The following is a 13,020-nucleotide window of genomic DNA, read 5'->3' as shown; positions in this document are numbered from 1 at the left end:
CCAAACTGAGGGATGGCTCCTGTGTAAACTCCAAGTGCCTTTTAATAGCGCTGTTATCCGTGCGCTCCTCGGGCCCCTGCTGACAGAGTCAACACAACGGAGCAGCGCTTTGCAGGTCATAAACACTCAGCTGACAGTGGTCGGAGGCTTATTATCCTCCCTGCAAAGGACTGCATGCTCAATGTACCCAACTCCAAACAATCCACAGATGCTAGATCCACCAGACAAAGTCAGCTCAAGCAGCACTCTAACATTACCTCCTTCACTCCACTCAACTGTGTGTCTTAATTAATGTTAGACTAATGTTAGATATAAACTTTTGAATTCCTGCCCAGCTCAAATAAAACGTGTGTATGTCTTTATCTCTTGATGTGCAACATAATGTTTTGACTCTGACAATCAGAAAAGTCTAAACCAAAAGACAACCAAAGAAAACACATGGCAGAAGCCATGCTCCATGCCAAAGGGAGGATAGACACTAGGTAACAACTACTGGATAAAATGTGGAGATAAACTACATTCTGGGCAGGAGTCGGTGACCCTGGGCTTATTGGTTTGGACAATGTCTTTGTGCATTCAGAACGGGTGTTTACTCCAGACCACAGGTGTTAGACGAGTGCCTGTTTTCCTCTGACTCTGTTTCTCTGATGCTTCTCAGGTTTGAACAACTACAGAGTAATTTCACTCTATTCTATAGTGTGTATAAATGCTTCAGGCTGTGTGTGTTGTTGTCATCAGATGGTATCAGAAAACAACACATCACCTATCAGTTCAAATGTGGGTCAGAGGTCATCGCCGCTTTTGTGCGCTTTACGTTTCCACAGATAAGTGAGTGTACACCCCAGGGAGTCAGAGACAGCCGGACCCCTCGTTGGATGAGAAGTGTCTGTGCTGTCAGCTTTGGTTCCCAGCTCGGCCCCCCGAACCCCTCCTGCTCCTGCAGAGCCGGGTCCGTGGCCCTTTGTGTGCCCGCCGTGCTCCCCGTGGGCTCGGCCGCTCTCTGGCCTTTCACATGCGACTGTGTCCAATCACCACACACACACACATGCACACACACACAGCTCCTGACCCTGAGAGAAACACTGGTTGTTGTTGGAGAGTCGAATACCTGCCTGACAGATGAATCGTCTCATGCCACGAAAATCTGCTGCAATGAAAAGGAGAATAAATCCTCCATTTCAATTTTCTTTTAACATGCAATTAAAGTTAAAATATAAAGCTAACTTGTTCAGATTTCATGCATTAAAGTTTTTCTAAATTAGCTGCCTTTAAAACTGATCAAACGCATAATTTTCAATAACTTTTTAACATTATTATTAAGAGGCATCTAAACAGAATATTTAGAAATGTCGTTTGTTTGTTTGTTTGCAGATTTTGACAAAATTTGAACCAAAAAATTCCAGATTCCATTATGTTTGGAAAGGGGTGTTCCTGATCAGTATACTGATTCTGGATCGTGTTTTTTTTTTTCTTTTTTTATTCAATAATCCCTAGTCTCCCATCATTAGGCAAAATTTCAAAAAGTCATATCTTGGTTCATAATTGACTGATCTTTTGGAAATTTGACTCAGGTTTGTTGGGTTACCCCATTGAGTTCCATCCAGATCGTATCCAGAAAAATCGTACGTGCCCATACATTTGGGCCTACTGTATAACAGAAAAAACATGATACAATATTAGCAAAATAAAATCGATATTTCAAAATGTCGACAAAGTATAATTGTGCTTTGAACGTGTCTGCATTGAAGGTTGCTTTGAAGCCTCGTAACTCCTGTGAAATAAGGACGCTCCAAACCTCCTTATAACACTCTGTATTCCTTTGTTGTTTGCAGTTTAATGTGGCAGTAATACTTTTTAAGTATACTTAGAGAAGTGGTCATGTACAGTATGTCATGTTCTGTGACATGAATTTGCGGAAAAAGTGTTTCCGTTGTGCTGCAGCGAAGTCTCGCGGGATGAGATTTCACGAGAGTTCCTACGAGGCACCTGCTCAAAACAACCTTCAATGGAAACACGTTCAAAGTGCGATTATACTAGAAATATCGCTTTCATTTGGCGAGAAGCTGTAATGGAAATATCACTTCTGAGTGCTCAGGTTAATCGTGCTCGTGCATTGACAGCACCTTTCTGTGCCATATAAGCAAAAGCCCTCAACCCACTTTTGGGCCCCAACCCACAAGTTGAGAACCTCTGCATTTGCAGAATACATGCAAGGTGTGCCTAATAAAGTGGCCTGTGTGATGTCTGGAGGGCTGGACGTGTACTCCCTCCCTCCCTCCCCTCTCCAGGCTCTGCGGGGCCGGGACATTCCTGCTCTGAAGCGGCCGTGATTTGCTGAGCAACTCGACACTTTCCTCTGAGACGCGTGTGTGTTCGGACGGAGCCGGAGGTGCGCTACAATAACGGGCTACACACACATTTACACACACACACTGGGTCGAGTGTCTGCAAACCCAGTCGGGACGTAACTTTTCCTGCTGACTATTGACCTAAACGGACTTTAACCGAACCCAGAGAAAGCCTCTCCGCACTGGGAGCGGCGGCTGCAGGTCGACTTGTGACCGGGAGTTGTCGCACCTTCGCCCGCTGGAAAGTCCGTCTCTCCCCCCTCCTCCGGTCCACCTCCACGGCTGTGTTCATGTCTCACCCTAGGAGTGTGTTTCTAATGGAGCGACCCGTATGGATTTGTCGTGAGGAGGATGCATTTTGCTGCTAATTCTCCGGACGTGTCGCAGTTTCTGGGCTCCAGGGACGAAGGTGAGAGCACCGAGGTGCAGCGGAGAGGCAGCCCGGGCTCGGCCGCCTGTCTGCCGGCCCCGCTGAGGCCGAGCCTCCGGTGTCTGCTCCTCTGCGTTCACCAACGTGTGTGTGTATACCATAATAAACTATCTTCTAATGGATCCCACCATATTAAAACCTTTAGTGTGAAATCAGCACTTCTCATCTTCGAACAATAGCTTGTTGATATTCTAACTTTATCACAATATTCAGACAATCTGAGAACTAAAACCCTTAAATAAGATTTTATAGCCTGTTAAGATCACATACATGTCCATTTTAGATTCACCCCTGTGTGGTTTGTGTATGAATACACTAGTTTTTTATGTTTTTATTATGAATATAAATTTCCATTAGGAAATAAACAGATTATTCCACATCATTCTTTCCTTCCCTTTCCCATTCTTCCAAATGTCTTGACACATTTGGCGTTTTGTAGAATCTAAACTACTTTCTGAAGTTGGAAGACTGTGAGCTGCAGTTTCATTCCTGAGAAATAAAAACAACCATGCATTAAAAGGAGTGGTGAACATCAAACATCAGTGCCACTTTTAGTAAAAGCTGAAAGTGGACTGAGGGATGTGAGAAAACCTTAACTTGGCTGCAGTAGATCCTCTCATGGAGCCAACTGTCAGCCACACTGACCACTGAGTGCAAACATGGTGGCTTCAGCCACTATTTGAAGTTGTGGTTTTTCCTTCTCCGTCCAAAGGAAAAAAAGTTCCTTATTGTTGCAGATGAATACCCCAAGGATGACTTAAATGTTTTTTTTTTTTTTTTTTTTTCAAATGCGCTCAAAATGAGATATATAGATAGATAGATGCATTCTTCCTTCAGCCTCATTCCTTCTGTTGTGTTCATTCATTTTTCCACAAATCATTCCAAAATTTCAGCAAAGCTCTGGACTGGACGAGTACAGGAAGTTTGTTTCTTCTATTCCAACATAATATAAATTAAGGATGTACGAAAAAATCGATTCAGTGTTGCAAATTTTTGCAATATTTCACTGCACGATTATCGTATAGATCCAGAAAAAGTTTCAAATAATCAAGTTTTTTTTTTTTAACGAAAAAAAACATTGAATTGCGCTGACATTAGCATAGCATGTAAAAGCCCTGTTACTAGGTGTCAGTGAACCACATCAGACCTTGTTAAACTACTTAACATACCACTTGTTTTTGATATTGATACTTGATTTAGTTAGTTACTGTTTACTTTTTCTCACAAGTTTTAAAAAAAGAAATACATTTTATTTCATACCACTTTGTAGTTATCGATGGTGTGATATATTGATGTATATCATATTGGATATATTGTATCGTGACATGCAAATCGTGAAGCATATCATCAGATTCATGGCATTGCACACCTCTAATAGAATTGCAGACATTGATAATTATTGAACAGATTTTCTTTTGGTGTTTTCCTTCTTTTTATATTAAAAAACGCCATAAAGTAAATATTGTGTTTTTTGTTTTTGCTGTAATGGCTTGTGCACGTGCAAAGGTTCCCAGTTGTGTTTGCCAACTACAAAACCATGAGTCTTGAGCAGGATCTTGCCTTTCTGCATAATGAGGGTTACTCACTGGCATCTACAGATGTGTTCATGTACTTGGATCAGGATCAGACTCTCTCTGCTTGGTCTTTACCTTCACTTCTTCCTGCAGAGCCTCATTCCTCTAATCCTTTCCAAACACACACTTTTCCCATGAAAATGGGAGACATTACTCCAAAGAAGCTGCTTACCGTTCACTATTTCCCAAAGTTTAGTTTCAGTTCAAAGTTGAGCTTACAGTTCTTGTGTTGTCCAACAGGAAAAAAAAGGCAAACCCAGTGGTAATGTGTGTTGTTTTCTTGTCCCGTTGAATAAGTTCCTGCTCATCATTCGAGCCCGGAGGTGACTTCTTTTATTACATAAGGGGAGACTCTCCCAAAAAAAGTGAACACTTGAACGTTAAGGAGAACAAAGTCCTCGAATGCGTGACATCCACTCGGTGCGACGCGCACGGCCGCCCTCTGACAAAACACTCTCAAGTTCAAACAGATGCCCGGGCTTTGTGGAGCCGTGCACGGGAACAAGAAGACACTTCCGGTGGCTTTTAGATCTTTTCACTGCGTCCTAATATCGGGCTTGACGAGAGCAGGAGAGAGATTTAATTTAGTCTTTGTGTTTGGGTTTGGGAGGAGGAATTCTTCCTGTTGGAGGAGTTTTTCCTCTCAAGCAGTGATTCGTTGTTATTAAGGACATCGCAGTCCAAGTAATGTTGGCTGATTTGGAGCTAATTTCCTGTGATACTTGCCCCTCCTGCTTCTATAACTCTGTTTTGGTCTTTGTTGTTGGCAAAGTTTTCTTTTAAACTTAAACCCTTACTTCATCTAATTTTTTGATTTAAAAAAAAAAAAAAAAATAAATAAATGTTTACGTGGAAAATCAAAGATAGCTCACTCACATATTTAGGCTTGCTGCTTATTTTGGGAAGAAAAAAGGATTTAATTCAGTTTTATGCAAAGGGAAAACAAAATAAATCAATAAGACACATTTTGTCATATTTTAATTGATTTATGATCATCCACTCCAAAACACGCAAAATGACAGACAGAGGCAAAAAACTAACTCAATGACTCCAAAAACCAACATAAAATGCAAAACAACAACAAAAACACACTAAATGACTTCAAAAACATGAAACAACAACAAACAAATCAAAAAGAGAGAGGAAATATACAAAATTGCCACGAACATTCACAAAATGACAGAAAAGTATCCAAAACAATGCTGAAAAAAATGCAAATAAATCCAAAAATGTACAAAATGACAAGAAAAAGTATCACAAAATTAATCAAATAACACAAGATGTGAGAAAAATATCCAAAGTGACAGAAACTTTTACAAGATGACAACTAAAATACACTAAATGACTGTAATAAACCTCAGAATGATGACAAAAACACATTATTTCTTGTATTAAAGCTCTGATTGGTCATTTTTTATCTAAAAGCTAACAGGAAAGTTGATAATGTGGTCCTCAGATCAGACAATCACATTTTATGATAAACGTTTCCAGTCTCTGACCTAATACTGTCATTGTGAAGTCTGGCTGTTTGTGTCTGAGGTTTGTCTTTGTAAAGAAATGGATAAACTTTGGTCCTTAGTCACATGCAGGCTGGAATGGAGTCCAGTCTCTGTCATCCTGTAGGTAATCAACTTGTTTATTTTAAATCCATCTTTTGATTAAAAAACCTCTATAAAAAAAACTAACTGTGTTTGGGTGTTATATCTGATATTGTGCAGAGGCACTTTTTTTTTTAAACATCCAAGGCGACCAAAGATAGTCAGATAGCGATAGGCCTGAATATGAAAGAGTGCATCACATCAATGGAAAACATTTCCAGATCTGTTTGTTATTTTAGTTTTGTTAGAAAGTTTATTAGGAAGGATTTTAGAGAAGTAAGAATCCATGACCCATTACACAGAGCCTTTGGAATTTGAGCAGGAGTGACCTCTGAAGGTGTGCCGCAGTATCTGACACCAAAACCGAGGTGATCGCTTTGATGTGTCCTTGACTTCCGCATAATAATTCCAGCAAGTATTTTTTGTCGTCGTCTTCTTTTTGAACAATATGTTTAGGTTTTATTTATTCAGGAAATTTACTTTGATCTCCTGACATGTTTCGACTGTCAACTGCCAGTCTATCTCAGGTTTTGATTATTCTTCATAGAATAAATATATTTTTAGCGTGACAAAACGAGTTTTGTATCTTCTTTGTTCTGTAGAGAACAACTCTTATGCTGAAACTTCAAGAAAGAAACTGCAAATCAATGCATGTCATTGGGATTCATCACCTTAAAGGTGCGGTATGCTATTTTTCACCCATCTCCATTTGTTCTAAGAACCCCAACAACATAGTATCTGAGGTTTATTTTCCCAATCTCGCCTGTTTTCTAGAGTTTTAGCCTTCTGAAAAGTGACTTTCTGTGCAGTTCTAAAAACAGGCTGTTTTGGGTCCTACTTACGCATATTCATGAGTAGGAGTGTCTGTTGACACTGACTCCATACAACTGGTGATCACTAAGAATTTTCTTTTGCTATCCACACACTCTTGTTATTGTTTTCAGCCAAAAAACGGCACATTACAATAAAAGACATGGCTATTTAAGCGGCTATTGTGATTGTGAGTTAGGCAAACACTGTTTCAGGGTGTTTGTGCGGCAGCAGCAGCAGCGGAGTCAATCAGCTGTTTTAGCTGTTTCAAACACTTATCGAAGCTGCTACGCCGCTTTCTTGTCCTCCTCTCCACTACTTATTACACATATCGTCCATTCAAGGTGATAGTCCTTTGTTTTGTCTAACTGTTGCGTTGCATTGGGTCAGATCAACTCAAAGGCGATCCGAGGCGATATAACAGGTACTAAAAATGGAACTTATCGTAGCCCCTACCTGGGCGCTACTCAGTGGCTGCCCACTGCTCCTCAGGGATGGTTTTAATGCAGAGAACACATTGCGTGTATGTAGCTTTACATATATGACAACAAAGAATAATATATATTCTATATTATACTATAGTGTTGGTTTTAGCTGTGAAGTATTTTGAGAGGGAGGAGCTCACATTCCTATTGGGCAGGAGGAGCCAGGACTGTCAGGAGGAGGAGTTTCTGCTATGTGACATCAAGTAGCGAGAAAATTCCAACTGGCCCTCTGAATGAGGCTAAAGGGACGTATAGCTCTGTAGCAAAACCATTATGAAGTATTTTTTTTCTTAATACTGCCCCTTTAACTAACCATAACCCAGTCCCTGAATGAAATGCAATCTGGACCAAAACTCATATCTCAAAATGTTTTCCCAATTGGCGATGTATGATATAAATCTCAAAAGTCTTACCAGAAAGACAATTCTGGGTTAAATTTGCTGGTGAAAAATGCCAAATGGCACATTTATTAACAAACCGCTGCACAATATGTGACACTTTTGGCTTTTTCTCCTTTAAAGGACAGCATGTGTGAGTGAGTTCTGTAGTGTGGCTTGTTTAGGAGAAGGTCTGGGTTAGGACGCACTCAGTAATCCATCTAACTGTGCTTTTCATGCTGTTCTGAGAAGTAGTTAGAGCAGCGACTCCTGAAATGAGTATTTTAATACAAAATAAGCTATAAAAATATATATCTCAGAAATATGGAAAAATTGTAAAAGACACTGATTGACTGTACTCTATGAATAATGCAAAATACTTGTGTGATGTGATTTGTACTGGGATTGTATCAATAAAAACACGTTTATGAGAGTTTATATGAACTATAGATATATCTTGATTTAGGCCATATCTTTTTCTATAGCGCCAAAACAGAAAACTTGATATATCTTGAATCACGATATATTGCCCAGCCCTAGATATGACTGCACAAAATAACTTCCAATCAACAACACGTGACTTTGAAAGTCGTGTCGTGCAACACGAAAAGAATGCGGAAGTCGTGTTGGCGCGCACTAAAATAAGAACAATCATTTTTGACACATTTGTGTCACGTTGCCATGAGGTCGTGCATGAGGAGATGGTCAGTGGTCATATTCTAGTGGCTGCTCTGTGTGCGGTACATGTGTTTGAGCATCCATGGCTCTGATCAGACCCGACCAAAGCTCTGCTGTGCCATTAAAGGGAGCTTAAACAATGTTTGAGCCATTAGCGGCGCTCCTTAATGACAAACACATGTTGCTGCGGAGAAATATGTTAAGTGGTGCAATTTGAATGTAAGCATGTGTAATGATACCAGCTCGGCTCTCATAATGGCTCGCTTGATTTTTCTGATGCAGCGCGGCGTTTGCACAACTGCCCGCGATGAGAAATGACAAGTTGCAGCAGCTGAGGTCACGACGTCAGAGAGTCCAAGACAGGTTCCATTAAGTACGTTTTTGCACATTTAGTATTTGGATAAAGCTGTAAAGATGTTAACTTTACTGATTTATAGCTCCCAGTGTGCACTAATTACACTTGTTCATTTTTACTTAATCTCTAAAATTAAAATAACCACTTAGGAACAACAAAAGACACAACATGATTTGAAAACACACAAATTGACAACAGAAATACACAAAGCCACAACAATATTACACAAAATGACTCCAAATACACAGAAAGACAGCAAAAATATAAAAAATGACAAAAAAAAAAAATACACAAGACGATAAGAAAAACGCATAAAACTCCAAGCGCACAGGACAGGATGACAGAAATATGCAAAATGACAACATAGATATACAAAAAACAACAATATTACACAAAATCAATCCAAATACATAGCACAACACAAATATGCATAATGACAACACAAATACACAAAGCAACAACAATGTTACAGAGAATGATTTCAAATATAACAACCGACAGCAAAATATGCAAAATTACCTCTTTTTTTTGTTTTACAAAACACGTAAGATAAAGACAAAACAACTCCACACATGATGACAACAAAAATACACAAAAAAACAACAATTATACACAAAATGACTCCAAATACACAGCACAACAAAAATATGCAAAATGTTAGTGATGCAGCAATAAGGAAAGCATGTATATTTCATTCTCAATACAGAATTGAGTCCTGAAATCCTCTGATTTGAGTGAAAACCTAAAACCTGACTCAGGATGTGGTTGGCTGGCGTATTTCTTTGGTTTCATGCTCTCAGCATCTCATATTTACATGTTGGAGGTTGAGGAAAGCCATAAAACAGGAGCAGAGTTGTGTTTCTTGCAGTTTGTTGTGCTGTTACTAATTCCTTTCAGTGTTACGGTTTAAGTTGCGCTGCGTCGTGGTTTAGATGTTTGCTCTCGTCCCTTTTCCTCCCATTGCTCGGGCGATGAGTCATGCTTTTGCTCCGTGAGCCTCACCTCCCATTCGTCAAGCGCAGACTCTGACCTCAGGCTCCATTAAATGGACCGGGGGGAGTTTTTTGGGCAATGTGCCCAAGTGCCCCCATGTCCAAGGACGGAGGCAGGGGAGGGGGCGGTGGGACGCTGATTGACAACACCCAGCAGCCACAAGCAGGGGGTGGCTGGGAACAGTGGGCAGGTTGGAGAAAGTGGTGGAGTTTCAGTTCTTGAGGCTGCAGGGTTGTGGCTGTGTTGGAAATGGCACACTTCATACTATATACACTACAAACTCAATGAATACGTACTGTCTACTATATACTATATAAGTATGATTAGGATGGTGAGCGACTCTGAACATTCCCACTGTAGTATACTTCCAAGTTTCCGAAGATGCATTTGGAACCTACAACGATAACAACCTGAATCACACTGAGGCTAAATATTCTCCACCTTTGAAAGTTCTGGAAACATTTTAAGTGAGAAAGTGACCAAATAGAATATCAACATGTGCTCACTTGATCCATAAAACTCACATACACACATTTAATTCCGACATTTCAGAGATTTTTCAGAGACGCGCCATTGTGCTGCTGACAAAACTTCTGGTTAACTTCAAAACAAGAGCCCAATTTATAAAAGCATTAAAAACTAATGGAAGACATGAAGAGATGCTTTTGTTTTGAAAAGAGGATGTTTGAGTTTTAGCTTGAAGACGGTCACAGGACCATTTTACATTCCGCTCACAATGCATCATAGGGCACCGTGCCCACCGTGCGTACTCCAAAATTGTCCCGATATAGTATACATCCGGGTATTTCTTGCGTACTCAATCTTTTGGTAAGTTTTGTACATAAGGCTGACATTACACTGTCATTAGCAAGAATAAGGTGTCATGAAGGCTTTCATTAAGTGTTGTTCGCTAAATTATGACACCTTTAGAGCTATGTTGGCATTTTTGGGTTTGGTGGAGGGATCTGGTGGGGTTGGGTAGAGTTAGCGTAACGAACAACACTTAATGAACGTTAAATGAAGTGTTACCTTATTTTTTCATACTATCTAATATGAACGCACTACATAGTAATTTTTTAATTTCAAACTTATTTTGAGTAGTACGTTAGCATGACATTTCCAGCACAGCCTGTCAGTGAATGTGGGTAAATCAAAGCAGTAGCACCAGGTGTTACTAGTGGCTCTTTACAAACTAGGGCTGGGCGATATGGACCAAAACTCATATCTCGATATCTTTTTCTCAAAATGGCGATATACGATATAAATCTCGATAATTTAATTTCAAATGATGTCTTACCTTAAAGACAATTCTGGGTTGAATTTAAATTAAATTTGCTGATGCTAAATACCACTCAGGCACATTTATATTATTTAACAAAAAGCTGCACAATATGAGCCACTTCTGGCTTTTTCTCCTATAAGGGACAGCACGTGTGAGTGAGTTCTGAAGTGTGGCTTGTTTAGGGCAAGGTCTGTGTTAGGATGCACTCAGTAATCCATTTAGCTGTCCTAAAACCAGTATTTTGATACAAAATGAGATATTTAAAAAAATATCTCTCGATATAGGCAATATTGTCATTTTCTATATCACCAAAATAGAAATCTTGATATATCGCCCAGCTCTACTACGAGCCTAATTCAACTGCACTCTATACTTTTCTCCGCTGCCGTCCCTGGAGCCTGACAGATGATCCAAACAGCACCCGTTCCACTAACGCAGGCATGTTACTCCACGAGGCCACGAGCTTCCTCCGCTACGATGGTGCTGAAATGTCAAAGGTGACCCCCCCGAAACCCCCCACCCGCCCCGCTGTAGCTCGCCACATTCACCAGCTTTCAACACAGCCTCGTATTGAGTTTCTAAAAGCTTCTGGAACCTTGAAGGACCCGAACCTAAAAAACGACTTTAGAGAGAGAGATCGGAGAAATGAAATGAGAAACATCGGGCCGTAATTGTCAAGACAAACAAAGCCTTTTTTTTTTTTGTGGCAGCAGAAACAGATGTTCCAACCAGCCACTGAAATCCAGCCGTGCTGGCTGGAGATAGACGGTCTGCATTTCCTCTGAAGACGACTCTGTATACATCCCCTGCTCTCAATATGATAAGAGCACGTCTAACATTGTTGCTCACATGCAGCGTCAAGATGGCTGAAGATACGAAACACATGTCGACAACAAAAGGCTTGGCAGAAATATGATCTATTCTAGAAGGTTTTGTTGATTAAACGTTACAAACTCTCTGTGTAGGGAAGCCAACGAAGACGACTGCTGTTCTTCTCATGCACCTGAAGAGTCTCAGCTGACAACTGATCCATCAGGTTTTTTTTTATGTTTCACATCAGGATGACACAGCATGTGCTGCTGCTGCTGCTGCGCTTCTAAAATAGGCAAGGCAATTTTATTTGTATAGCATATTTCATACACAAGGCAATTTAACGTGCTTTACTTGATCAGAAAGTGCAACAGCAAACATTCAGCGGCTTAAAAATCAATAAGAACATTCATAAAAACACTAAATCAACAATAACATGATTAAACATCTCCCTCTCATACGCAGTAGAGAAAAAGAGTGCCTTTCACTTGGATTTAAAAAATTTCACATTTTCAATATTATACAATACATCACATTTTTATATATATTTTGTAAGTGTGGGGAAAAAAAAAACATTGATTCACAATATATCACAATTTTTTTCTGTGACATAAATGAAAATCAACATTTCTCCACAGAATCTTTAAAATAACACGACTGTATTCTTACTTATTTATTCATTTTACCTGAACTTTCACATGTGATACACAATGTTTTATTGAACTCATAAATTGTTTCTAGAAATGTATGAATCAACTTTTCGATTTCATGGATGAGGAAAATATGGAAATTAAAATCACAATAATTGTAGAATAAATAAATCAAAATCGCAAAACACTGTGGGTCGAATCGACACCAAAGTATGGCAGTAAAATAAAGTCGGGACTAAACCATTGCATTCCAGCTTTAATAATTTGTCTACTTTTTGTTGTTGTGTGGTTGTTTACACTTTTTCTTCTCAGGAATGATGTATTGCCTCCGTAGGTGACCATGTTAACTCGTGTCAAAGTTCCAACTACAGATTGTTTGTAGAAAAATGGGAAATGTAGGGTTTCCGATTTTCTATGATTGTGGAATTACTTGCTGAAATTGATAAAATAGAGAAAGGTAATGTAACATGGAATATACCTTCACCTGCCATGTTTTGGCAGAATATTATAGAATTATAATATTATGATAATGAGATGTCATAGACCCCCTCCTCCCCCAACCTTATTTTAGTTAATAAATGAATAATCTAATGAAAGTAACAAATTAGGGCTGCTTTTATTGTGATGTAT

At 39.6% G+C, this 13,020-nt stretch overlaps 1 protein-coding gene across 1 annotated transcript in view; it reads left to right on the top strand.

The window, feature by feature from the left end:
* The first annotated feature begins 2,288 nt into the window (after positions 1–2,288).
* The window catches only part of cdon (cell adhesion associated, oncogene regulated), a 58,636-nt gene continuing 47,904 nt past the window's right edge, over positions 2,289–13,020 (top strand). The window contains exon 1 of the mRNA XM_028465627.1: positions 2,289–2,757. The gene's annotated coding sequence lies outside the window, so the exon portion shown is untranslated. The remainder of the gene's footprint in view (positions 2,758–13,020) is intronic.

The sequence above is a fragment of the Gouania willdenowi genome, chromosome 13, assembly GCF_900634775.1.
Source record: "Gouania willdenowi chromosome 13, fGouWil2.1, whole genome shotgun sequence".
Classification (NCBI taxonomy): Eukaryota; Metazoa; Chordata; class Actinopteri; order Blenniiformes; family Gobiesocidae; genus Gouania; species Gouania willdenowi.
Note: the sequence above shows the minus strand (reverse complement) of the source record. Positions and strands in the feature narration are given on the sequence as shown.